Raw genomic sequence first — 27,482 nt, forward strand, 5'->3', positions numbered from 1 at the left:
CCAAGTCCCCTTCTACCATCCCTGCAAGTCTGGGATCCCTACCTTGAAAGGGGGCCGCTGGGCTGAACTTCCATGATTCAGGGGGACTTTGTGAAAAATGTATCCGGGGGTTATGGAAGTCAAATCGGGTAACATTTTCCGATTTTGCCCCTCTGCCATTCATGGAGGGAAGATGGTAGAGACAAGCTGGAGGTCTCCTCTTGGAGCCCAAGTCCCCTTCTACCATCCCTGCAAGTCTGGGATCCCTACCTTGAAAGGGGGCCGCTGGGCTGAACTTCCATGATTCAGGGGGACTTTGTGAAAAATGTATCCAGGGGTTATGGAAGTCAAATCGGGTAACATTTTCCGATTTTGCCCCTCTGCCATTCATGGAGGGAAGATGGTACAGAAAAGCTGGAGGTCTCCTCTTTGAGCCCAAGTCCCCTTCTACCATCCCTGCAAGTCTTGGATCCCTAGCTTGAAAGAAGGGCGCTGGGCTGAACTTCCATGATTCAGGGGGACTTTGTGCAAAATGTATCCAGGGGCTATGGAAGTCAAATCGGGTAACATTTTCCGATTTTGCCCCTCTGCCATTCATGGAGGGAAGATGGTACAGACAAGCTGGAGGTCTCCTCTTGGAGCCCAAGTCCCCTTCTACCATCCCTGCAAGTCTGGGATCCCTACCTTGAAAGGGGTCCGCTGGGCTGAACTTCCATGATTCAGGGGGACTTTGTGCAAAATGTATCCGGGGGTTATGGAAGTCAAATCGGGTAACAAGGTCCGACTTTGACCCGCCGGGCTGAACTTCCATAAGTATGTCCGTTTGGCCGTTTTGAGAAAGAGAACCAGCTATGAGATCAAACCTGGCTGTCTCTTACCGACAGCAGTTCCAGAGCCTGGGCAGGACGGCTCGACACCCCTGGGTCTCAGCGGCATGTGACACGAAAGGGGGCCCCCCTTTCCAACACCTCCCGGAAGAAGGTAGAGAGACCCTGGGGGGTGGACAGGGTGATTTGATCCCACCATCAGTTCCATGACATCCGAGGTGTCGGCTGGGAGGCAAGACTTCCACAGGTTCAGGGGGGATTTTTGGAAATGTCTGCCCAGGAAAGGAGCACCGTAGGCGGGTAAGAATTTCTGATTTCCCCCCTCTGCCATTCCCAGAGGGAAGGTGGTACAGACAAGCTGAGGGTCTCCTCTCGGAGCCCAAGTCCCCTTCTACCATCCCTGCAAGTCTGGGATCCCTACCTTGAAAGGGGGCCGCTGGGCTGAACTTCCATGATTCAGGGGGACTTTGTGCAAAATGTATCCGGGGGTTATGGAAGTCAAATCGGGTAACAAGGTCCGACTTTGACCCGCCGGGCTGAACTTCCATAAGTATGTCCGTTTGGCCGTTTTGAGAAAGAGAACCAGCTATGAGATCAAACCTGGCAGTCTCTTACCGACAGCAGTTCCAGAGCCTGGGCAGGACGGCTCGACACCCCTGGGTCTCAGCGGCATGTGACACGAAAGGGGGCCCCCCTTTCCAACACCTCCCGGAAGAAGGTAGAGAGACCCTGGGGGGTGGACAGGGTGATTTGATCCCACCATCAGTTCCATGACATCCGAGGTGTCGGCTGGGAGGCAAGACTTCCACAGGTTCAGGGGGGATTTTTGGAAATGTCTGCCCAGGAAAGGAGCACTGTAGGCGGGTAAGAATTTCTGATTTCCCCCCTCTGCCATTCCCGGAGGGAAGGTGGTAAAGACAAGCTGGAGGTCTCCTCTTGGAGCCCAAGTCCACTTCTGCCATCCCTGCAAGTCTGGGATCCCTAGCTCCAAGGGAAGCCGCCGGGCTGAACTTCCATGGATGAGGGGGACTTTGTGAAAAATGTATCCAGGGGTTATGGAAGTCAAATCGGGTAACATTTTCCGATTTTGCCCCTCTCTGCCATTCATGGAGGGAAGATGGTAGAGACAAGCTGGAGGTCTCCTCTTGGAGCCCAAGTCCCCTTCTACCATCCCTGCAAGTCTTGGATCCCTAGCTTGAAAGAAGGGCTCTGGGCTGAACTTCCATGATTCAGGGGGTCTTTGTGCAAAATGTATCCAGGGGCTATGGAAGTCAAATCGTGTAACATTTTCCGATTTTGCCCCTCTGCCATTCATGGAGGGAAGATGGTAGAGACAAGCTGGAGGTCTCCTCTTGGAGCCCAAGTCCCCTTCTACCATCCCTGCAAGTCTGGGATCCCTACCTTGAAAGGGGGCCGCTGGGCTGAACTTCCATGATTCAGGGGGACTTTGTGCAAAATGTATCCGGGGGTTATGGAAGTCAAATCGGGTAACAAGGTCCGACTTTGACCCGCCGGGCTGAACTTCCATAAGTATGTCCGTTTGGCCGTTTTGAGAAAGAGAACCAGCTATGAGATCAAACCTGGCTGTCTCTTACCGACAGCGGTTCCAGAGCCTGGGCAGGACGGCTCGACACCCCTGGGTCTCAGCGGCATGTGACACGAAAGGGGGCCCCCCTTTCCAACACCTCCCGGAAGAAGGTAGAGAGACCCTGGGGGGTGGACAGGGTGATTTGATCCCACCATCAGTTCCATGACATCCGAGGAGTCGGCTGGGAGGCAAGACTTCCACAGGTTCAGGGGGGATTTTTGGAAATGTCTGCCCAGGAAAGGAGCACCGTAGGCTGGTAAGAATTTCTGATTTCCCCCCTCTGCCATTCCCAGAGGGAAGGTGGTACAGACAAGCTGGGGGTCTCCTCTCGGAGCCCAAGTCCCCTTCTACCATCCCTGCAAGTCTGGGATCCCTACCTTGAAAGGGGGCTGCTGGGCTGAACTTCCATGATTCAGGGGGACTTTGTGCAAAATGTATCCGGGGGTTATGGAAGTCAAATCGGGTAACAAGGTCCGACTTTGACCCGCCGGGCTGAACTTCCATAAGTATGTCCGTTTGGCCGTTTTGAGAAAGAGAACCAGCTATGAGATCAAACCTGGCAGTCTCTTACCGACAGCAGTTCCAGAGCCTGGGCAGGACGGCTTGACACCCCTGGGTCTCAGCGGCATGTGACACGAAAGGGGGCCCCCCTTTCCAACACCTCCCGGAAGAAGGTAGAAAAACCCTGGGGGGTGTGCAGGGTGTTTTGATCCCACCATCAGTTCCATGACATCCGAGGTGTCGGCTGGGAGGCAAGACTTCCACAGGTTCAGGGGGGATTTTTGGAAATGTCTGCCCAGGAAAGGAGCACCGTAGGCGGGTAAGAATTTCTGATTTCCCCCCTCTGCCATTCCCGGAGGGAAGGTGGTACAGACAAGCTGGAGGTCTCCTCTCGGAGCCCAAGTCCCCTTCTACCATCCCTGCAAGTCTGGGATCCCTACCTTGAAAGGGGGCCGCTGGGCTGAACTTCCATGATTCAGGGGACTTTGTGCAAAATGTATCCAGGGGTTATGGAAGTCAAATCGGGTAACATTTTCCGATTTTGCCCCTCTGCCATTCATGGAGGGAAGATGGTACAGAAAAGCTGGAGGTCTCCTCTTTGAGCCCAAGTCCTATTCTACCATCCCTGCAAGTCTTGGATCCCTAGCTTGAAAGAAGGGCGCTGGGCTGAACTTCCATGATTCAGGGGGACTTTGTGCAAAATGTATCCAGGGGCTATGGAAGTCAAATCGGGTAACATTTTCCGATTTTGCCCCTCTGCCATTCGTGGAGGGAAGATGGTACAGACAAGCTGGAGGTCTCCTCTTGGAGCCCAAGTCCCCTTCTACCATCCCTGCAAGTCTGGGATCCCTACCTTGAAAGGGGCCGCTGGGCTGAACTTCCATGATTCAGGGGGACTTTGTGAAAAATGTATCCAGGGGTTATGGAAGTCAAATCGGGTAACAAGGTCCGACTTTGACCCGCCGGGCTGAACTTCCATAAGGATGTCCGTTTGGCCGTTTTGAAAAAGAGAACCAGCTATGAGATCAAACCTGGCTGTCTCTTACCGACAGCAGTTCCAGAGCCTGGGCAGGACGGCTCGAGACCCCTGGGTCTCAGCGTCATGTGACACGAGAGGGGGCCCCCTTTCCAACACCTCCCGGAAGAAGGTAGAGAGACCCTGGGGGGTGGACAGGGTGATTTGATCCCACCATCAGTTCCATGACATCCGAGGTGTCGGCTGGGAGGCAAGACTTCCACAGATTCAGGGGGGATTTTTGGAAATGTCTGCCCAGGAAAGGAGCACTGTAGGCGGGTAAGAATTTCTGATTTCCCCCCTCTGCCATTCCCAGAGGGAAGGTGGTACAGACAAGCTGGAGGTGTCCTCTGGGAGCCCAAGTCCCCTTCTACCATCCCTGCAAGTCTGGGATCCCTACCTTGAAAGGAAGCCGCTGGGCTGAACTTCCATGATTCAGGGGGACTTTGTGCAAAATGTATCCAGGGGCTATGGAAGTCAAATCGGGTAACATTTTCCGATTTTGCCCCTCTGCCATTCATGGAGGGAAGATGGTACAGACAAGCTGGAGGTGTCCTCTTGGAGCCCAAGTCCCCTTCTACCATCCCTGCAAGTCTGGGATCCCTACCTTGAAAGGGGGCCGCTGGGCTGAACTTCCATGATTCAGTGGGACTTTGTGCAAAATGTATCCGGGGGTTATGGAAGTCAAATCGGGTAACAAGGTCCGACTTTGACCCGCCGGGCTGAACTTCCATAAGGATGTCCGTTTGGCCGTTTTGAGAAAGAGAACCAGCAATGAGATCAAACCTGGCTGTCTCTTACCGACAGCAGTTCCAGAGGCTGGGCATGACGGCTCGAGACCCCTGGGTCTCAGCGTCATGTGACATGAGAGGGGGCCCCCCTTTCCTACACCTCCCGGAAGAAGGTAGAAAAACCCTGGGGCGTGTGCAGGGTGTTTTGATCCCACCATCAGTTCCATGACATCCGAGGTGTCGGCTGGGAGGCAAGACTTCCACAGATTCAGGGGGTTTTTTGGAAATGTCTACCCAGGAAAGGAGCACCGTAGGCGGGTAAGAATTTCTGATTTCCCCCCCTCTGCCATTCCCGGAGGGGAGGTGGTACAGACAAGCTGGAGGTCTCCTCTCGGAGCCCAAGTCCCCCTCTACCATCCCTGCAAGTCTCGGCTCCCTAGCCCTGAAGGGGGGCCGAGAAGAAGGTAGAGAGGCTCCAGGGGGTGAACAGTGTGTTCACGTCCCACCAGCAGTTCCAGAGGCCTGGGTAGGAGTCCCCCACTCCTCCCCCTGTCTTCTCCACCCTCGGATCCTGTTGTCTGTGCGAACCTCCTCCACCCACCCTAGATCGATTTGGCATGTCGCGACCCGGCGGGTAGGGACCCTCGCTCGGCCGGACTTTGGAGTCCGTGCCGGCATACGGCGAGCGTGTCCCCTCTCCCTTCTAGCCCGGGTTCGACACTGTGTGTCGCGGCGCTCTGAGCACAAGTCCCCTCTCTACAAGCCCTTCAAGTCTCGGCTTCCTAGAGAAGAAGGTAGAGAGGCTCCAGGGGGGGTGAACTGTGTAGTCACATCCCACCAGCAGTTCCAGTGGCCTGGGTAGGAGTCGCCCACTCCTCCCGCCGGCACAGAGAAGCGTGTGGACTTTGTCATTTTTCTTGGAGAGAGAGAGAGAGGACCATGACAAGGGGATGGAGTCGAGGGGCGCATCCCGCCAGCAGTTCCAGGGGCCCGGGCAGGAGTCCCCCACCCCGGCCCTTTCTCCGCCAAAAGGGTAAGGGGGACTTGCTATTCGGAAGCGGGCGACCGTGGAGAGTAAACCCGGTGGGGTTGCCCCCCCCCACCCCCGGCAGTCCCATGGGGCCGGGCACGAGACCCCCTCTCCTCCCGCCGGCAAGAGAAGGTAGAAAGATGGACTTTGTTGGTTTGAGCGAGAGAACCAGCTATGAGATCGAACCTGGCCGTCGCATACCGACAGCAGTTCCAGAGCCTGGGCATGACGGCTCGACACCCCTGGGTCTCAGCGGCATGTGACACGAAAGGGGGCCCCCCTTTCCAACACCTCCCGGAAGAAGGTAGCGAGGCCCAGGGGAGCGAACTGGGTGGGCGCATCCCACCGGCAGTTCCAGGGGCCTGGGCAGGAGTCGCACACTCCTCCCGCCGGCAAGAGAAGGTAGAAAGATGGACTTTGTTGGTTTGAGCGAGAGAACCAGCTATGAGATCGAACCTGGCCGTCGCATACCGACAGCAGTTCCAGAGCCTGGGCATGACGGCTCGACACCCCTGGGTCTCAGCGTCATGTGACACTAGAGGGGGCCCCCCTTTCCAACACCTCCCGGAAGAAGGTAGAGAGGCCCAGGGGAGCGAACTGGGTGGGCGCATCCCACCAGCAGTTCCAGGGGCCTGGGCAGGAGTCGCACACTCCTCCCGCCGGCAAGAGAAGGTAGAAAGATGGACTTTGTTGGTTTGAGCGAGAGAACCAGCTATGAGATCGAACCTGGCTGTCTCTTACCGACAGCAGTTCCAGAGCCTGGGCAGGACGGCTCGACACCCCTGGGTCTCAGCGTCATGTGACACGAGAGGGGGCCCCCCTTTCCAACACCTCCCGGAAGAAGGTAGAGAGGCCCAGGGGAGCGAACTGGGTGGGCGCATCCCACCGGCAGTTCCAGGGGCCTGGGCAGGAGTCGCACACTCCTCCCGCCGGCAAGAGAAGGTAGAAAGATGGACTTTGTTGGTTTGAGCGAGAGAACCAGCTATGAGATCGAACCTGGCTGTCTCTTACCGACAGCAGTTCCAGAGCCTGGGCAGGACGGCTCGACACCCCTGGGTCTCAGCGTCATGTGACACGAGAGGGGGCCCCCCTTTCCAACACCTCCCGGAAGAAGGTAGAGAGGCCCAGGGGAGCGAACTGGGTGGGCGCATCCCACCGGCAGTTCCAGGGGCCTGGGCAGGAGTCGCACACTCCTCCCGCCGGCAAGAGAAGGTAGAAAGATGGACTTTGTTGGTTTGAGCGAGAGAACCAGCTATGAGATCAAACCTGGTCGTCGCATACCGACAGCAGTTCCAGAGCCTGGGCAGGACGGTTCGACACCCCTGGGTCTCAGCGGCATGTGACACGAAAGGGGGCCCCCCTTTCCAACACCTCCCGGAAGAAGGTAGAGAGGCCCAGGGGAGCGAACTGGGTGGGCGCATCCCACCGGCATTTCCAGGGGCCTGGGCAGGAGTCGCACACTCCTCCCGCCGGCAAGAGAAGGTAGAAAGATGAACTTTGTTGGTTTGAGCGAGAGAACCAGCTATGAGAGCGAACCTCACTGTTGCACCCCACCATCAGTTCCAGGGGCCTGGGTAGGAGTCCCCCACTCCTCCCTCTGGCAGAGAAGGTAGACTTTGTGAGTTTGAGTGAGAGAACCAGCTATGAGAGCGAACCTGACTGTTGCACCCCACCAGCAGTTCCAGAGGCTGGGCATGATTATACGCCTCACCCCGGTCTCAGAGGTGTGTGGCACGAGAGGGGCGCGCCCTTACCAACACCTGATGGAAGAAGGTAGAGAGGCTCTGGGGGGTGAACTGCTTGGGCGCATCCCACCAGCAGTTCCAGGAGCCTGGGTAGGAGTCCCCCACTCCTCCCTCTGGCAGAGAAGGTAGACTTTGTGGGTTTGAGCGAGAGAACCACGAAAAAGAGCGAACCTGACTGTTGCACCCCACCAGCATTTCCAGAGGCTGGGCATGATTATACGCCTCACCCCGGTCTCAGAGTTGTGTGGCACGAGAGGGGCGCCCCCTTTCCAACACCTGGTGGAAGAAGGTAGAGAGGCTCCGGGGGGTGAACTGCTTGGGTGCACCCCACCAGCAGTACCAGGGGCCTGAGCAGGAGTCCCCCACTGCTCCTGCTGACAGAGAAGGGCTGTCTTTCTCGTTTTGAGAGATATGACCGTAAATGAGAATGAATCTGACTGTTGCACCCGCTATCAGTTCCAGGGGTTCGGGGAGGAGCCCCCCACTTCTCCTGCTGAAAAAGAGAAGGGCCGGACTATGTTGTTTTGAGAAAGAGCGGACCGTGAATGAGGGTGCACTGAGCAGGTGCACCCGACCTGAAGTTCCAGTGGCTGGGCATTTCGAGTCCCCATTTCCCCTTTCAGGGGGATGGGGTATCATGGCAGGGGAGTCAAGTCTCCCATACCTTGCGGAAGAAGGTAGCGAGTCCTAAGGGGTGAACTGCGTGGTCGTACCCCACTATCAGTTCCATGGCCTTGTATGGTTCAGACATCTCTCCTATGGTGCACCGGGCTCCCTTGCCAAGGAGTAGTTCCATGGAAGCAGTAGAGAGAAGGAGGTACATGCCGTTGGTTCACTCGAAGGCAGACAAGTGTCAGCGGATATCTGCCAAGCCGTCAGCCCTGCAGCTGCCATTACACGGGCTGTCAGCAGTTAATCTTGCCCGAGACTACAGACCCTAAAAGCTATTCCCTAATCACTACCTAACACTAAATAGCTAAATAAGAGTTTGAATTTGAATTTCTTGAACAATGAAAACGCACAGTACACAACCACCAGCTCCTATCTCTCCAAAAACCGACACCACAAAATGGAAGCCGGGGAGTGCCTCAATTTTATATAGAGAGAGGTAGACTACTTTCTGATTGGTTTCTAGGGATGTTGCTAAGCTGTGACAATGCCTTCTCATTGGCTATAAGCAAGACTAGGGAGGGGTTAGCAATCACCTCACATGGAATACAAGAAAAAATAATAATTTGAATATTCGTTTTACGAATATTTCGCTATATTCTACTATTCGCCCAAGCAGAGTCAATAGCCTAATGCCCTTACACGAATAGAATTCTGCGAATGTTTAATGATCGATTTTTCGCATAACAGAAACCGTTGTAAAATAGGCTACATGGAATGGTATTTCAAGGGTAACGCAGTCAGTACACGATTATTCTCTTAATATACACTATATGTGAAATACTCGCTAACAGTAGTTTAGGCGAGAAAACCATTACACGAAAAGATTTTTTGCGAATGTAATAGCAGTGAATTTTCGCATACAATACAATATATTGAAAGGGTTAAAATTAAATCCGTATTGATACTGAATGGTTTTTGACATGTCAAGTGAATTCTCGGCATGGTTGCTTGTCATTGAACATAACTTAGCCTTTGCGAAAAATCGTCTTTACAATATGCGAGTAGATCGGATCGCACACAAGCTTCAAGCAATAAGCATAGCAATGCTTGACTTTGCTGAAATGACAAATATTTCTAATATAGTGCTATATTCATAAATTACGAATATAGCACTATATTCGAAAAATACAAATTGGGATTGCCATTATGCTATTATATGTAAGCGCATACTTAAGGATAACATTTTTAATATCTCATACTTTAAAATTCTTACATATGGAAAACAAATTGGGATGCTTCCATTTTAATATATGCGAAAAATTTTGACTGTGTGCTTGATTCGAGTTGGAAAAGGCATTTGAGTAATGCAGTACATAGTAATAATCAAGAAGAAGATGTTGAAGGAACTTCGATAGTTAGAATTTACGAATATGAAGAATATAGTGCTAGTGAGGGTTCCCGCTCCATCTTGTCGCTGGATGCGTCTAAAGCCTTCGACGGGGAGGAGTGGGAATTCCTCTGGAAGACTATGGGAAGGATGGATTTTGGAGATATTTTTATAGGTATGATTCGGCTTTTATATAAGTCTCCCGTGGCAAGATTAAATATTAATAGGAATTTGACCTCCACCTTTGGGCTATCGAGGGGTACTAGGAAGGGTTGTCCACTCTCTCCACTATTATTTGACATACAGTGGATATAAAAAGTCTACACACCCCTGTTAAAATGTCAGGTTTCTGTGATGTAAAAAAATTAGACAAAGATAAATCATTTCAGAACTTTTTCCACCTAATAATATGACCTATAAAATGTACCACTCAATTGAAAAACAAACTGAAATATTTTAGGTGGAGGGAAGAAAACAAAAAAACTAAAATAATGTGGTGGCATACCCTCTTATAACTAGGGATGTAACTGTGTTCAGAATTAAGCAATCACATTCAAAATCATGTTAAATAGGAGTCAGCATACACCTGCCATCATTTAAAGTGCCTCTAATTAACCCCAAATAAAGTTCAGCTGCTCTAGTTGGTCTTTCCTGAAATTTTCTTAGTCGCATCCCACAGCAAAAGTTATGATCCACAGAGAGCTTCCAAAGCATCAGAGGGATCTCATTGTTAAAAGGTATCAGTCAGGAGAAGGGTACAAAATAATTTCCAAGGCATTAGATATACCATGGAACGCAGTGAAGACAGTCATCATCAAGTGGAGAAAATATGACACAACAGTGACATTACCAAGAACTGGACGTTCCTCCAAAATTGATGAAAAGACTAGAAGAAAACTGGTCTGGGAGGCTACCAAGAGGCATACAGCAACATTAAAGGAGCTGCAGGAATATCTGGCAAGTACTTGCTGTGTGGTACATATGACAACAATCTCCCGTATTCTTCATATGTCTGGGCTACATTTTGCAAAAACACATCTGAAGTCTCCTAAAAGCATGTGGGAAAAGGTGTTATGGTCTGATGAAACCAAGGTTGAACTTTTTGGCCATAATTCCAAAAGATATGTTTAGCGCAAAAACAACACTGAACATCAGACCCACAGTGAAGCATGGTGGTGGCAGCATCATGCTTTGGGGCTGTTTTTCTTCAGCTGGAACTGGGGTCTTAGTTAAACTAGAGGGAATTAGGAACCGTTCCAAATACCAGTCAATATTGGCACAAAACCTTCAGGCTTCTGCTAGAAAGCTGAACATGAAGAGGAACTTCATCTTTCAGCGTGACAACGACCTAAAGCATACATCCAAATCAACAAAGGAATGGCTTCACCAGAAGAAGATTAAAGTTTTGGAATGGCCCAGCCAGAGCCCAGACCTGATTCCAATTAAAAATCTGTGGGGTGATCTGAAGAGAGCTGTGCACAGGAGATTCCCTCGCAATCTGACAGATTTGGAGTGTTTTTGCAAAGAAGAGTGGGCAAATATTGCCAAGTCAAAATGTGCCATGTTGATAGACTCATACCCAAAAAGACTGAGTGCTGTAATAAAATCAAAAGGTGCTAGTTTAAGGGTGTGCACACTTATAAAAATAAAATAATATAGTTGCATATTTTTTCTTCCCTCTACCTAAAAGTCTTCAGTTTCTTTTTCAATTGAGTTGTACAGTTTATAGGTCACATTATAGGTGGAAAAGGTTCTGAAATGATTTATCTTTGTCTAATTTTTTTACATCACAGAAACCTGACATTTTAACAGGGGTGTGTAGACTTTTTATATCCACTGTATATATTGAACCTCTAGCTGTCAGGGTGAGACAAGACCCCCTAATTAAAGGGTTCAGGGTAGTAGGGGGGGGAGGAACGCTGAGCTGCTGGCTGGGTTTTTAAACCCCAGCCTAAAACCTGGCCTGGACGTGGGGAACAGCCACCCACCGTGCTCTTTGGCTGCTCCCAATAAGAACCGGCCCAGATTGGCTTTACAGCCACACTAAGTAAAACAGTGTCAGCGAGCACTAGCTACCGCTGACGCACAAAATTACCAGTTCTTATCTCACCGAGGCCAGGAACCTTGGTGACATGTACCTTTTGTTCAACCCTGAGGGGGTGAACACACTCCAGACAGTGTACCCGGGACAGGTCATCTGCATTTCCTTGTAACCTGCCTGCCCTATGTTCCACAGAGAATTTAAAGTTCTGTAGAGACAAGAACCACCTGGTGACCCAAGCATTCCTCTTTGGCCTGGCTCATCCACTTGAGAGGGGAGTGGTCGGTCACCAGACGGAACTTCCTCCCCAACAGATAATAGCGGAGAGACTCGAGTGCCCACTTGATGGCCAGGCACTCTCTCTCCACTATACTGTACCGGGTCTCCGCTGGAGTGAGCTTACGGCTGAGGAAGACAACGGGATGCTCCTCCCCGTTGACTTCCTGAGACAGTACCGCACCGAGACCTACTTCGGAGGCATCGGTCTGTACCACAAATTCCCTCTTGAAGTCGTGCGTCACCAAAACCGGGGACCCACACAGGGCCGACTTTAAAGCGGAGAAAGCCTCTTCCGCCTGGTCATTCCGTCCCTTCAAGAGCCCCGTCAACGGAGCCGCTAAAGTGGCAAAATGGGGGACAAACCTCATATAATATCCCACCAGTCCCAGGAACGACTTTACTTGTCTAGAGGTGGCAGGTCGGGGCCAATTCCGTATCGCCTCTATTTTGTTTACTTGGGGTTTGACTCCGCGCCCAATGACATACCCAAGGTATTTAGTCTCCTCTAACCGTATCACACATTTCTTTGGGTTAGCTGTTAGTCCCGCCTTTCGAAGGGAGTCCACTACGGCCTGTACTTTGGGCAGGTGATGTTCCCAGTCGGTACTGTGAATGATAATATCGTCCAGGTAAGCCGAGGCGTACCGTCGATGTGGACGAAGTACAATATCCATTAGTCGTTGGAAAGTGGCGGGGGCACCATGCAGGCCAAAGGGTAATACCTTATATTGGTACAGCCCCTCTGGTGTGATGAAGGTAGTTTTCTCTTTGGCAGCCTCCATCAAGGGTACCTGCCAGTACCCTTTGGTGAGGTCCAAAACAGAAAAATACCTGGCATGGGATATGCATCGAATTTAGATATTTTGTTCAACTTTCTAAAATTGGTACAAAATCGTAACGTCCCATCTGGCTTAGGAATCAAGACTTTAGGACTGGCCCACTCACTTTTAGATTTCTCAATGACGTCTAGCCGCAGCATGAGCTGCACTTCCACCGAGATGGCTTTTCGCCAAGCCTCGGGCACCCGGTATGGCTTTAACTTTGGCCTGATGCTCAGTGACAATGTAATGTTGGATTACGGAAGTGCGTCCAGGGAGATGCTTTACAGAGTCCTGGTGTTAGTTCACACAGCAGGAGCTCCCAAAAATAACATAAATCACCTGGCAGACCACAGCAGGCTTTAGGGCGCCTGACTCCCAGCAGGCAGCTCTCATGCAGCTCCCAAAAACACAGAGCTTTCACAGCTCCACTCTCACTTGGAGGAACATACCACACCCAGCTGAGCTGCTGGCTGGGTTTTTAAACCCCAGCCCAAAACCTGGCCTGGATGTGGGGAACAGCCACCCACCCTGCTCTTTGGCTGCTCTCAATAAGAATCGGCCCAGATTGGCTTTACAGCCATACTAGGTAAAACAGTGTCAGCGAGCACTAGCTGCCGCTGACACACAAAATTACTGGTTCTTATCTCACCGAGGCCAGGAACCTCGGTGACACGTGTGGTGTCCCACTAGGTAGGCGTGGGCACTACACAAGGGTCAATTGGGTGACGTGTTACTTCTGCTCACAAGGGACCGTGATCTTATATTTGATTATGTATTTAATGTATTTTTCTATGTGTTTTTACATGCAATGGTTTCCCTGTATTATGCATTGCAGGCCTATTGGGGTGTAGTTAGGCATCCTAGACACTAGAGGGAGATAGGGAGCCCCTAGTATAAATGTTCAGGCCCAGACAGGGAGGAGTTAGTTCATAGTCAGGAGTCTGTGGAGACAGAAGTGAGAAGGCACCAGCCAGAGATATGCTGAGGGCCTCCTCCTGACATGCAGCTTGATAGCCCTGGCTGCTAGCTACGTCCAGGAGGCTAGTGAAGAACCCTAGCCTGCCTGTAGATCAAGTGAGCCTCAGTTAGCTCAGTGGAGATACCCCAGTAGTAGGACAGAACCTCCTGGGAGAAACCTGCAGCTTCCCTACCAAGCAAGGATAATACAAGTTCAGATAAGTAACCTGATGGGCAGAAGTACTATAAAGTAAAGAGCAAGGGTCAATACTGGAGGAAGGATTTATTACCAAGGATTAAAGCCAGCAATTAGGCATCCGGGCCTTGGGATCCAGCCAGCTAGAATAGCTGAAGGGGATAGAGCAGCATTGTACTGCAAAGCGTTAACTGTTTGCCCTCCAAGTATCTTGCATGATTAATACCTGCCGTTATTGAAAGAAAACCTGCGTGTGGAGTATTGTTCAAGGGACTGCATCATCTACTGCAACTGTAATTTGCCTGTACAAAGTTGGATTGTTTTTCCAAAGTAAAGCAACGTTCGGTTCACCAACTGTGTACTCATTTAATCCTCCTACAAATCGGTGTGCCACCATTACAGGCACTGGCGTCACGAATCTTAAAGGGACCTTACCTAAGGCACTCAAAACACCTACAACATCCAGGGCACCTCACACACCATCAGGCCTGGTCCCTATCTACAGAGTGTGCCCCAGAGGAACTAGTATCTGCCTCTCCTTTCACTGCTGCATGCCTGCCCAGGGTTCTCCTCAGAAAAGTGAGTAACCCTCGATTGCCCATACCGTGACCTCACTGTCGCTATACCCTGCAGGTCTGGCGTGCTGCACACGTACCTTCCGTCAATGACGGACCCTTGCGCCCTCCTACACTATATATGCAGATGATGTCCTATTTTTTATAGATCATACCAATGAGACTTTGCCAAGAATAATCCAAGTAGTTAGCTTATTTGGGGAAGCTTCTGGCTTTGATACCAATTGCTCCAAAAACAATCTGATGTTATTGGATAATTTTGAATTATCCAATGAGGGATCTCAGAATATGCCCAATGTTTCGGGACTATTTGAGTATCTGGGTGTAAGAATCTCCCCTAGGGTTGGAGAATATACACAGCTTAATATCTTTGCAGTGATCTCCAAGATAAGATCTAAGATTACAATGTGGAATAGGCTTCCTCTATCTAGAGTAGACAGAATCTCTTTGGTTAAAATGGTAATATTGCCTCAACTGCTATATGTAATAAGAAATTTACCTATTTGGATTGCTGACAAGTTCTTCAAATTAATGGAGAAACTTGTCAATGATCTAATTTGGGGAAGGAACAGAGTAAGGTTAAAACTGGAGTATGTGTATAAGCCACTGGAGCGTGGAGGTTTAAATCTTCCATACCTTCAAGGGGTATTTCATTGCTGCACAGTTATGTTTGTGGAGTGAGTGGGGAAAAAAGCTCTCTTTGTAGGTCACTGGTGGAGGGTTCCCCATATGACTAGTGATGTCGCGAACATCAAATTTTCCGTTCGCGAACGGCGAACGTGAATTTTCGCAAACGGGCGAACCGCCATTGACTTCAATAGGCAGGCGAATTTTAAAACCCACAGGGACTCTTTCTGGCCACAATAGTGATGGAAAAGTTGTTTCAAGGGGACTAACACCTGGACTGTGGCATGCCGGAGGGGGATCCATGGCAAAACTCCCATGGAAAATTACGTAGTTGACGCAGAGTCAGGTTTTAATTCATAAAGGGCATAAATCACCTAAATTGTTTGGAATAACGTGCTTTAAAACATCAGGTATGATGTATCGATCAGGTAGTGTAAGGGTTACGCCCGCTTCACAGTGACAGACCAAACTCCCCGTTTAACGCACCGCAAACAGTCCATTTGCACAACCGCAAACTCCCCATTTGCACAAGGTTGGCTACCAAGCTAGCCATGTCCCGTTCCTTGTCCTCACTGATGTCATTGATGGTCTCTTCCTCCACCCAGCCACGTACAACACCAAGGGTCCCCGAAAGGTGACAACAAGCCCCCTGGGACGCCTGCTGTGTTTGGTCTTCCACCTCCTCAAAGCCACCTTCCTCCTCTGACTCCTCTTTTTCAGACTCCTCTCTCTGAAGTTATTATAAGGTGTGTTAAGTAGTACTATTCCTATCAGTTTAATCCCTGTTATGTCCCCTATCAGAGGACATGTATATGGCATTGATTTTAGGAACGGGGAGATGGAAAAAGATGCTTGGTCGGTCCTCCTACTTCAAATTTGGGGCACTGCGCATGCAATCTAATGTGCCGCCAGATAGTTGTGGTGTGTTATGATGTTCTATTCTTATCAGTTTAATCCCTGTTATGTCCCCTATCAGGGTACGTGTATATGGCATGGATTTTAGGAACAGGGAGATGGAAAAAGATGCTTGGTCGGTCCTCCTGCTTCAGGACGTCCTGTAAGCCTGGGTACTTATGCACAAAGCGTTGTACGATCAGATTACACACATGTGCCATGCACGACACATGTGTCAACTTGCCCAAATTCAATGCCGCCAACAAACTGCTTCCGTTGTCACACACCACTTTGCCAATCTCCAGTTGGTGCGGAGTCAGCCACTGATCCACCTGTGCGTTCAGGGCGGACAGGAGTGCTGGTCCGGTGTGACTCTCTGCTTTCAGGCAAGTCAACCCCAAGATGGCGTGACACTGCCGTATCCGGGATGTGGAATAGCCCCTGGGGAGCTGGGGGGGTGCCGTTGATGTGGAGCAAGACGCAGCAGCAGAAGAGGACTCAGCCAAGGAGGTTATGGTAGAGGATGGAGTAGGAGGAGTAGAGGAGGTGGCAGCAGGCCTGCCTGCAAGTCGTGGCGGTGTCACCAACTCCTCTGCAGAGCCACGCATTCCATGCTTGGCAGCCGTCAGCAAGTTTACCCAATGCGCAGTGTAGGTGATATACCTGCCCTGACCGTGCTTTGCAGACCAGGTATCAGTGGTCAGATGGACCCTTGCCCCAGCACTGTGTGCCAGACATGCCATTACTTCCTTTTGCACAATCGAGTACAGGTTGGGGATTGCCTTTTGTGCAAAGAAATTTCGGCCGGGTACCTTCCACTGTGGTGTCCCAATAGCTACAAATTTTTGGAACGCCTCAGACTCCACCAGCTTGTATGGTAAAAGCTGGCGGGCTAAGAGTTCTGACAAGCCAGCTGTCAGACGCCGGGCAAGGGGGTGACTTTGTGACATTGGCTTCTTACGCTCAAACATGTCCTTGACAGACACCTGACTGTGAGCAGATGAGCAGGAACTGCTCAAGGCGAGAGATGGAGTGGCGGATGGTTGAGAGGGGGCAAGGAGGACAGCAGTGGTTGATGTGGCTGAAGATGCTGGACCAGGAGGAGGATGGCGGCTTTGAGTTTGTGTGCTGCTTGTACTCATGTGTTGATCCCATAGGAGTTTGTGATGTGCGATCCTGTGCCTTCGCAAAGCAGTTTTACCTAGGTGGATGTTGGACTTCCCACGACTCAGTTTCTTTTGGCACAGGTTGCTAATGGCATCGCTGTTGTCAGAGGCAGACACACCAAAAAAATGCCACACTGCTGAGCTCTGCAATGACTGCATTCTGGTGGTGGCAACAGCATGCGTTGATTGGCGTGCTGTCTGGCTGACCCCGGGTGCCGATGCATGCTGTCTGACTGTGCCACTAGCTCCTTGCGACGACCTCCCCCTGCTTCCAACTCGTCTCCTCCTCCTCTGTCTCCCCATCAGAACTTTCCCCCTGTTCTTCTTCTCTTCGAGCGGGCACCCACGTGACCTCAATGGACACATCGTCATCATCAACTGCTTCACCTGTATCTGACAACTCAGCAAAGGAAGCAGCAGCGGGTACAACATCATCATCATCATCATCATCATCACACCGTGCGTCCATGTGTGTAATGCTGCCTGACTGAGACATATCCCTGTTATCTACATCCTCTGGCAATAATGGTTGCGCATCACTCATTTCTTCCAACTGATGTGTAAATAACTCCTCTGACAGATCAAGTGAAGCGGCTGTGGTGCTAATGTTGGTGGTGGCGGCAGGCGGGCGAGTGGTAACTTGAGAGGTGCCCAAAGCTGAGCTGGAGGAGGATGGTGCGTCAAGGTTCCGAGCGGAAGCTGTAGAAGATTGGGAGTCCTGTGTTAGCCAGTCAACTATGTCCTCAGAACTTTTCGAGTTCAGGGTACGTGGCCTCTGAACACTGGGCATTAGTCTAGGGCCAAAGGGAATCACAGCACTACGACCACGACAGCCCCTGCGGGGTGGCCTGCCTCTGCCTGTCATTTTTTTTAGATTAGTTAAGTTGTACTATGCGTGCAAGCTACTGTGACACAAGATATGAGTTGCGCTGAAGTGACACTATGCACTGCACTGGGCCTTAAACACACAAACACGTGTGTGTAACTAACTGCTATTTATTCAGTCAAAATTGTTGTTTTTCTTTAACCCCTTAAGGACACAGCCTTTTTACACCTTAGGACCAGGCCATTTTTTGAAAATCTGACCAGAGTCCCTTTAAGTGCTGATAACTTTAAAACGGTTTGACTTATCCAGGCCGTTCTGAGATTGTTTTTTCGTCACATATTGTACTTCATGACACTGGTAAAATGGAGTCAAAAAAAAAAATTTTTTTGCACCAAAAAATACCTAATTTAACAAAAATTGGAAAAAAAATTGCAAATTTCAAAGTTTCAGTTTCTCTACTTCTGTAATACATAGTAATACCCCCAAAAATTGTGATGACTTTACATTCCCCATATGTCTACTTCATGTTTGAATTGTTTTGGGAATGATATTTTATTTTTTGGGGATGTTATAAGGCTTAGAAGTTTAGAAGCAAATCTTGAAAATTTTCCGAAATTTACAAAAACTCAATTTCTAGGGACCAGTTCAGGTCTCAAGTCACTTTGCGAGGCTTACATTATAGAAACCACCCAAAAATGACCCCATCTAAGAAACTACACCCCTCAAGGTATTCAAAACTGATTTTGCATACGTTGTTAACCCTTTAGGTGTTGCACAAGAGTTATTGGCAAATAGGGAGGAAATTTGAGAATTTCATTTTTTTGTCTAATTTTTCATTTTAACCCATTTTTTCCACTAACAAACCAAGGGTTAACAGCCAAACAAGACTGTATCTTTATTGCCCTGACTCTGCCATTTACAGAAACACCCAATATGTGGCCGTAAACTACTGTACGGCCACACAGCGGGGCGTAGAGTGAAAGGTGCGCCGTTTGGTTTTTGGAAGGCTGATTTTTATGGACTGGTTTATTTACACCATGTCCCATTTGAAGCCCCCTGATGCACCCCTAGAGGAGAAACTCCCTAAAAGTGACCCCATCTAAGAAACTACACCCCTCAAGGTATTCAAAACTGATTTTACATACGTCGTTAACCCTTTAGGTGTTGCACAAGAGTTATTGGCAAATGGCGATGAAATTTGAGAATTTCATTTTTTTGCCTAATTTGCCATTTTAACCCATTTTTTCCACTAACAAAGCAAGGGTTAACAGCCAAACAAGACTGTATCTTTATTGCCCTGACTCTGCTGTTTACAGAAACACCCCATATGTGGCCGTAAACTACTGTACGGGCACACAGCAGGGCGTAGAGTGAAAGGTGCGCCGTTTGGTTTTTGGAGGGCTGATTTTGCTGGACTGTTTTTTTGGCACCATGTCCCATTTGAAGCCCCCCTGATGCACCCCTAGATTATAAACTCCATAAAAGTGACCCCATCTAAGAAACTACACCCCTCAAGGTATTCAAAACTGATTTTACAAACTTTGTTAACCCTTTAGGTGTTGCACAAGATTTAATGGAAAATAGAGATACAATTTCAAAATTTCACTTTTTTGGCAGATTTTCCATTTTAATATTTTTTTTCCAGTTACAAAGCAAGGGTTAACAGCCAAACAAAACTCATTATTTATGGCCCTAATTCTGTAGTTTACAGAAACACCCCATATGTGGTCGTAAACAGCTGTACGGGCACACGGCAGGGCGCAGAAGGAAAGGAACACCATATGGTTTTTGGAAGGCATATTTTGCTGGACTGGTTTTTTTGACACCATGTCCCATTTGAAGCCCCCCTGATGCACCCCTAGAGTAGAAACTCCAAAAAAGTGACCCCATTTTAGAAACTACGGGATAGGGTGGCAGTTTTGTTGGTACTAGTTTAGGGTACATATGATTTTTGGTTGCTCTATATTACACTTTTTGTGCGGCAAGGTAACAGGAAATAGCTTTTTTGGCACAGTTTTTTTTTTTGTTATTTACAACATTCATCTGACAGGTTAGATCATGTGGTAATTTTATAGAGCAGGTTGTCACGGACGCGGAGATACCTAATATGTATACAATTTTTTTTATTTATGTAAGTTTTACACAATTATTTCATTTTTAAAACCCAAAAAATGTTTTAGTGTCTCCATAGTCTAAGAGCCATAGTTTTTTCAGTTTTTGGGCGATTATCTTAAGTAGGGTCTCATTTTTTGCGGGATGAGATGACGGTTTGATTGGCATCTATTTTGGGGTGCATATGACTTTTTGATTGCTTGCTATTACACTTTTTGTGACGTAAGATGACAAAAAATGGCTTTTTTTACACCGTTTTTATTTTTATTTTTTTACGGTGGTCATCTGAGGGGTTAGATCATGTGATATTTTTATAGAGTCGGGCGATACGGACGCGGCGATACCTAATATGTATACTTTTTTTTTATTTATGTAAGTTTTACACAATGATTTCATTTTTGAAACAAAAAAAATCATGTTTTAGTGTTTCCATAGTCTGAGAGCCATAGTTTTTTCAGTTTTTGGGCGATTATCTTGGGTAGGGTATGATTTTTGCGGGATGAGATGACGGTTTGATTGTTACAATTTTGGCGTACATGCGACTTTTTTGATCACTTTTATTACCTTTTTTGGGAAGTAAGGTGGGCAAAATTTCAATTTCATCATAGTTTTTTATTTTTTATTTTTATGGTGTTCACCGTTCGGGTAAAGTAACATGACCGTTTTATAGATCAGGTCGTTACGGACGCGGCGATACCAAACATGTGTAGGGAATTTTATTTTTTTCATTTTTTATCAGTGATAAATGTGTTTTTTGATTTTTACTTTTTTTTCACTTTTATTCACTTTTTTTTGACCCAGACCCACTTGGTTCTTGAAGATCCAGTGGGTCTGATGTCTGAATAATACAGTACAGTACAATATATATTGTTCTGTACTGTATTTTACTTACACTGAACAGATCTATGCCTTTCAGCACAGATCTGTTCAGCACCATGGACAGCAGGACGCCTGAGAGGCGTCCTGTTGCCATGGGAACCTTCCCCGTCTGCTCAGAACTTCGCAGACGGGGAAGGGTAAGGAGGGGATCTGTCGGGGGGCTGTCTGGGGGCTCTCTCCCTCCCCATCGGGGGGCTGCAAAGGCACAGCAGCCCCCCGATGGGAGAGGGAGGGAGCTCCCTGCGCTGTTAACCTTTTCCATACAGCGGTCCGTACGGACCGCTGTATGGAAAGGGTTAAACGGCTGACATCGCATCGCAGATGTCAGCCGTTTATACCAGGGTGCCAGCAATGTGCTGGCACCCTGGTATCCCCACTAGACACCAACGATTATACAAGGGGAGGCGGGCGGGGGATCGCGATCCCGCCTGCCGCACCGCCCGCCTCCCGCACCGCCCACACCGCCCGCAACCCTCCCCCTGCACCTCCCGCCACCATAAAAATCATTCGGGGGTGCAGGGGGGGGTGAATAAAACTTTTTTTTTAGGCATATAAAGTTTCTGATCCCCGCGGTCAGGGACTGCGGGGACCAGAAACTTCAGAAATCGCAGCAAACCGCAGGTCTGAATTGACCTGCGGTTTGCCGCGATCGCCGACATGGGGGGGTCACGGGACCCCCCCGCGCATTTAGCCTAGGTGCCTGCTCAATGATTTGAGCAGGCACCGGGTTCCGATCACTGCCAGCCGCACGGCAGTGATCAAAAATACACAGGGCGTACATGTACGCCCTGTGTCCTTAAGTACCAGGGCACAAGGGCGTACCTGTACGCCCTATGTCCTTAAGAGGTTAAATGTAATCAAATGTGACACCAGATATGAGTTGCGCTGGTGACACTATGCACTTGCAGGGCTGTGAGCCTGACACACACGCTGGCAGGCAGGCAACTGCAATTTGATTACACAGGAAAAAAAAAAAAAAGCAGACTGATGTTCTAGCCCTAAAAAGGGCTTTTTGGGGTGCTGTCCTTACAGCAGAGATCAGATGAGTCCTTCAGAACTGCAGTGGACACTGAATACACTTGCCTAGCTATCGATTTCCCTATTAAATCAGCAGCAGCTACACAGTCCCTCCTCTCACTAAGAATGCAGCTTCTGAATGAATCTAAAATGGATGCTGTCCAGGAGGTGGGAGGGTCTGGGATGGAGGGTCTGCTGCTGATTGGCTGGAATGTGTCTGCTGACTGTGAGGTAGAGGGTTTGATGATGTATAGGGGGCGGACCGAACATCGCATATGTTCGCCCGCCGCCACGAACGCGAACAAGCTATGTTCGCCGGCAAACTATTCGGGACATCTCTACATATGACAACATATTTACCCTGCTAGAATCTGGTCAACTAACTATTGGGAAACGGGTATAGGATGACTAGAATGTTTTTTTCTATATCCTGGACTTTTGTTAGAACTTGGTTGGGCATTAAGGGATCAGTTTCCTGTACCCCTATTTGGCATAATGTTTATTTAAAGAATCTCTCGGAAATATCAGGTTATCACTTCGGGAAAAATAATATCTTATATGTTACACAGGTGGTGGAAGGGGGGGATATTCTTCCCCTACTCCACCTTGTACAAAGATGTAATTTAAAGGGGTTGGCCACTAAATACAGTTGCAAGAAAAAGTATGTGAACCCTTTGGAATGATATTGATTTCTGCACAAGTTGGTCATAAAATGTGATCTGATCTTCATCTAAGTCACAACAATAGACAATCACAGTCTGCTTAAACTAATAACACACAAATAATTAAATGTTACCATGTTTTTATTGAACACACCATGTAAACGTTCACAGTGTAGGTGGAAAAAGTATGCAAACCCTTGGATTTAATAACTGGTTGAACCTCCTTTGACAGCAATAACTTCAACCAAACATTTCCTGTAGTTGCAGATCAGACATGCACAACGGTCAGGAGTAATTCTTGACCATTCCTATTTACAGAACTATTTCAGTTCACCAATATTCTTGGGATGTCTGGTGCGAATCGCTTTCTTGAGGTCATGCCAAAGCATCCCAATCGGGTTGAGGTCAGGACTCTGACTGGGCCACTCCAGAAGGCGTATTTTCTTCTGTTTAAGCCATTCTGTTGTTGATTTACTTCTATGCTTTGGGTCATTGTCCTGTTGCAACACCCATCTTCTGCTGAGCTTCAGCTGTTGGACAGATGGGCTTAAGTTCTCCTGAAAAATGTCTTGATAAACTTGGGAATTCATTTTTCCTTCGATGATAGCAATCCGTCCAGGCCCTGACGCAGCAAAGCAGCCCCAAACCATGATGCCCCCACCACCATACTTCACAGTTGGGATGAGGTTTTGATGTTGGTGTGCTGTGCCTCTTTTTCTCCACACATAGTGTTGTGTGTTTCTTCCAAAAAACTCAACTTTGGTTTCATCTGTCCACAGAATATTTTGCCAGTTCTGCTGTGGAACATCCAGGTGCTCTTGTGCAAACTGTAAACGTGCAGCAAAGTTTTTTTCCATTACGCCCCATGACAGCACCTGTGAGAGATCCTCCTCCTTCCGGACAGGAAACAGGAACTTCCCAGATCTTTAAATTGGTCCCTTGCCTTCCACCGCTCAGTTCTTTCTTGTTTCCTGTCCAGGAACAGGAGGGTTTCTTTCCAGGTCTATTTTCCGGCTGGAGGACCTCTAGGGTTAAAGAGAAACCTAGTGGAGGTACCTGTCAGCGTAAGTCTCCACTAGGAGCCGCTGAGAAGCCCGGCGTCTGCTGTTTTTTCCCTGCTTCGGTAGCCATAGGGGGATGCCTGTAGCTGCCTTGTGACCCTGCCTGCTGGCGAAGTTGCGGTGTGAGGGGGGAGGTACGTCTTCTCCTCTCATTGAGGCTGGCTGAGCTGGGCGTGCGTGTCGCACCGGAGTGACGCGTGCGTTCCACCGGCCGGAGGGGGAGGAGCTTAACATGGCGGGCGCTGCGCGGCCCATTTGAAAATGGGAACACCGGCCAGCCAACGTGGAGGGAGCAGCAGCAGGCAGATACTGACCGGACGCCAGGCGGCACCTGCAGCCCTCCGTTGGCCCCCCTTGAAGCAGCATTATCATGCAAGAAGAGGGGGAAGTACAACAGCGCACCGACAGACAGGAGCAGCTTTCAGAATCCAGCATGGTACTCCTGGGAGTAAGAGGGGTTAACCCCCACCATCTCCCTTTGGGGAGTTTATTATTATGGTCAGATTAGACTGATTAGGCTGTTTTTATTATATGCAGGTTAAAAAAGCCCCAAGAAAAGCTTTCCACAAAACGAGAGCTAAGGAGTGTGGAATTTGCAAGCGGAAGTTGAATCCGTCTTACCCCAAAACATGTTGTCAACCATGTCTGGATAAGTTAGTGGCAGAGGAGTCTCCATCTTTATTGCAAAGTATCCAAGATTTAGTTAAAAATGAAGTCCGTTCTTCTGTGGAGGAGCTTAAAAAATTCCTGCCTAGCTCATCCAGACATAAGAGGGCCCAGGCGATAGTGGAGGATACTATGGACTCTGGGTCCGAGGAGGGCACTATTGCAGACTCAGATTCCTCCTCTGAGGATTTGACAGGGAAGCCGTTATTTAGAGCGGAAGATACGGATCTGCTATTGAAGGCGGTTAGATCCACGATGGAACTTGAGGAAGAAAAGGAGTCCAGGTCTAGACCAGAGCTAATGTTTGAGAGCCTAAAGCCTAAAGAGTCTAGGGTGTTCCCCATTCAGGACTGTATCAAGGACCTGATTAAACGTGAATGGGAGGAGCCCGATAAAAAATTCTTTATCCCTAGAGCGGTCAAGAGAAAGTACCCCTTTGACGATCAAGAAGTATCAGCTTGGCAGGAGGTACCGAGGGTAGACGCTCCCGTAGCTAAAATAAATAAGAAGTCAGCTCTCCCGTTTGAGGATTTAGGGTCCCTTAAAGATCCCATGGACAAGAGGGCTGATGCATACTTAGGGAAGAATTGGGAAGCTTCCACTTCTGCCTTTAAACCAAATATAGCGACTACCTTGGTGGCAAGGTCATTAAAGCTCTGGTTGGAGGAATTAGAGTCTCATATAGAGAACAAGACTCCTAGAGATCAGCTGCTGGAGGCTATACCAACTATGTCCAGTGCAGTGGACTTTCTCTGATGCCTCCGCTGATGCTTGGAGGCTTTCCGCTAGGGCGGCCGCACTGTCCAATTCAGCCAGAAGGTCGTTATGGTTGAAGGGGTGGAAGGGCGATTTAGCTTCAAAATCTAAGCTTTGTGCCCTCCCTTGCCAAGGAGATTTTTTGTTTGAGTCAGCCTTAGATGGCATTTTAGATAAGGCATCTGATAAGAAAAAAGGATTTCCAGCACCGTCCTTTCCTAAACAGGGGAAGCCATTTCGGAGTAATGAAAGAAGGAAAGGTTTTGGGGATCAAAAGGAAAGGAGGGAGTGGAGATCTGATAAATCAAAAAAGTGCTGTTTAAATCCAGTCCTCAAACATCAAGTTCCACTCAACAATGACACCAGACCCCAAGTGGGCGGTCGTCTTTCCTTGTTTTTTCCGGCCTGGCGAAATATTACCGCAAGTGCCTGGGTAAAGGATATTATAAAGGAAGGCTATCGCGTAGACTTCAAGAGACTACCACCCAGGACATTCAAAATTACTTCATTAAAACAAAATTCTCCTAAACAGGTGGCACTTTCGGAGGAAATAAACAACCTCCTGGAAAAGGCAGTCCTTGTTCCAGTCCCAAAGGATGAACAAGGAGAGGGTTTTTATTCAACCCTATTTCTGGTCCCCAAGCCCAACGGTACGTTCAGGCTGATAATAAACCTGAAGGGTCTTAACCAGTATCTGTCCTACCAGAAATTCAGGATGGAATCCATCTCCTCCACGGTCCTCCATCTGTTCCCCAACTGCGTGATGGCTTCAATAGACATAAAAGATGCCTACTATCACGTGCCCATTCATCCTTTGTGCCAAAGATACCTGAGGGTAGCAGTGAAGATGGGAGAATCAATTGTCCATTTGCAGTTTAGAGCACTTCCTTTTGGGATATCGCAGGCGCCGAGGCTCTTCACAAAGCTGATGGCGGAGGTAATGGCAGAAGTAAGAAGGTCAGACATCATTATAATCTCATACCTGGACGACCTTCTCTTGGTAGGGCAGTCCCCAGAGCTGTTGAAATCTCAGATACAGAAGGTCCTGGGGATCCTGATGAGCCTGGGCTGGTTAATAAATTGGGACAAATCATCCCTGATTCCAACATCCAAATGCGTGTTTCTAGGCATCCTATTAGATTCTTAGACTCAGAAATCTTATCTTCCGGCAGACAAGAAGGAGGGTATTCAGCAGAAGATCAGGTCTTTCAGCAAAACCAAGGAAATCTCCCTAAGGAAAGCTATGTCTATTCTGGGTCTGATGACGGCTTGTATTCCGGCTGTGAGGTGGCCCAATTCAGGTCCAGAATACTTCAATGGCTCATTTTGTCCAAATGGGACGGGAGGTCGCTACCCCTGGATCACAAGATTGTGGTCCTGGGGTCAGTAACCCGGTCCCTAGCTTGGTGGCTAAAAACTTCAAACCTCAGTCAGGGGGTAGAGTGGGTGAGACATGACCCCTTAATAATAACCACCGACGCAAGTCCTTGGGGATGGGGGGCCCATTCAGTTTTCAGGTTTTTCCAAGGTCCTTGGTCAAGTGACCAGAGTGCTCAGTCCCAAAATGCCAGGGAGTTAAGAGTAGAGTTGAGCGAACACCTGGATGTTCGGGTTCGAGAAGTTCGGCCGAACTTCCCGGAAATGTTCGGGTTCGGGATCCGAACCCGACCCAAACTTCGTCCCGAACCCGAACCCGAACCCCATTGAAGTCAATGGGGACCCGAACTTTTCGGCACTAAAAAGGCTGTAAAACAGCCCAGGAAAGAGCTAGAGGGCTGCAAAAGGCAGCAACATGTACGTAAATCCCCTGCAAACAAATGTGGATAGGGAAATGAATTAAAATAAAATAAAAATTTAAAAAATTAACCAATATCAATTGGACAGAGGTCCCAAAGCAGAGAATCGGGCTTCACGTCAGCAGAGAATCAGTCTCTTCATGCCATAGCAGAGAATCTGGCTTCATGTCAGCAGAGAATCAGTCTCTTCATGCCATAGCAGAGAATCTGGCTTCATGTCAGCAGAGAATCAATCTTCATGTCATAGCAGAGAATCAGGCTTCACGTCACCCACCACTGGAACAGGCCACTGTCACATATTTAGGCCCCGGCACCCAGGCAGAGGAGAGAGGTCCCGTAACAGAGATTCAGGCTTCATGTCAGCAGAGAATCAGTCTTCATGTCATAGCAGAGAATCAGGCTTCACGTCACCCATCACTGGAACAGGCCACTGTCACATATTTAGGCCCCGGCACCCAGACAGAGCAGAGAGGTCCCATAACAGAGAATCTGGCTTCATGTCAGCACAGAATCAGTCTTCATGTCATAGCAGAGAATCAGGCTTCACGTCACCCACCACTGGAACAGGCCACTGTCACATATTTAGGCCCAGGCACCCAGGCAGAGGAGAGAGGTCCCGTAACAGAGATTCAGGCTTCATGTCAGCAGAGAATCAGTCTTCATGTCATAGCAGAGAATCAGGCTTCACTTCACCCACCACTGGAACAGGCCACTGTCACATATTTAGGCCCCGGCA

This window comes from Bufo bufo, chromosome 2, assembly GCF_905171765.1.
Source record: "Bufo bufo chromosome 2, aBufBuf1.1, whole genome shotgun sequence".
Lineage (NCBI taxonomy): Eukaryota > Metazoa > Chordata > Amphibia > Anura > Bufonidae > Bufo > Bufo bufo.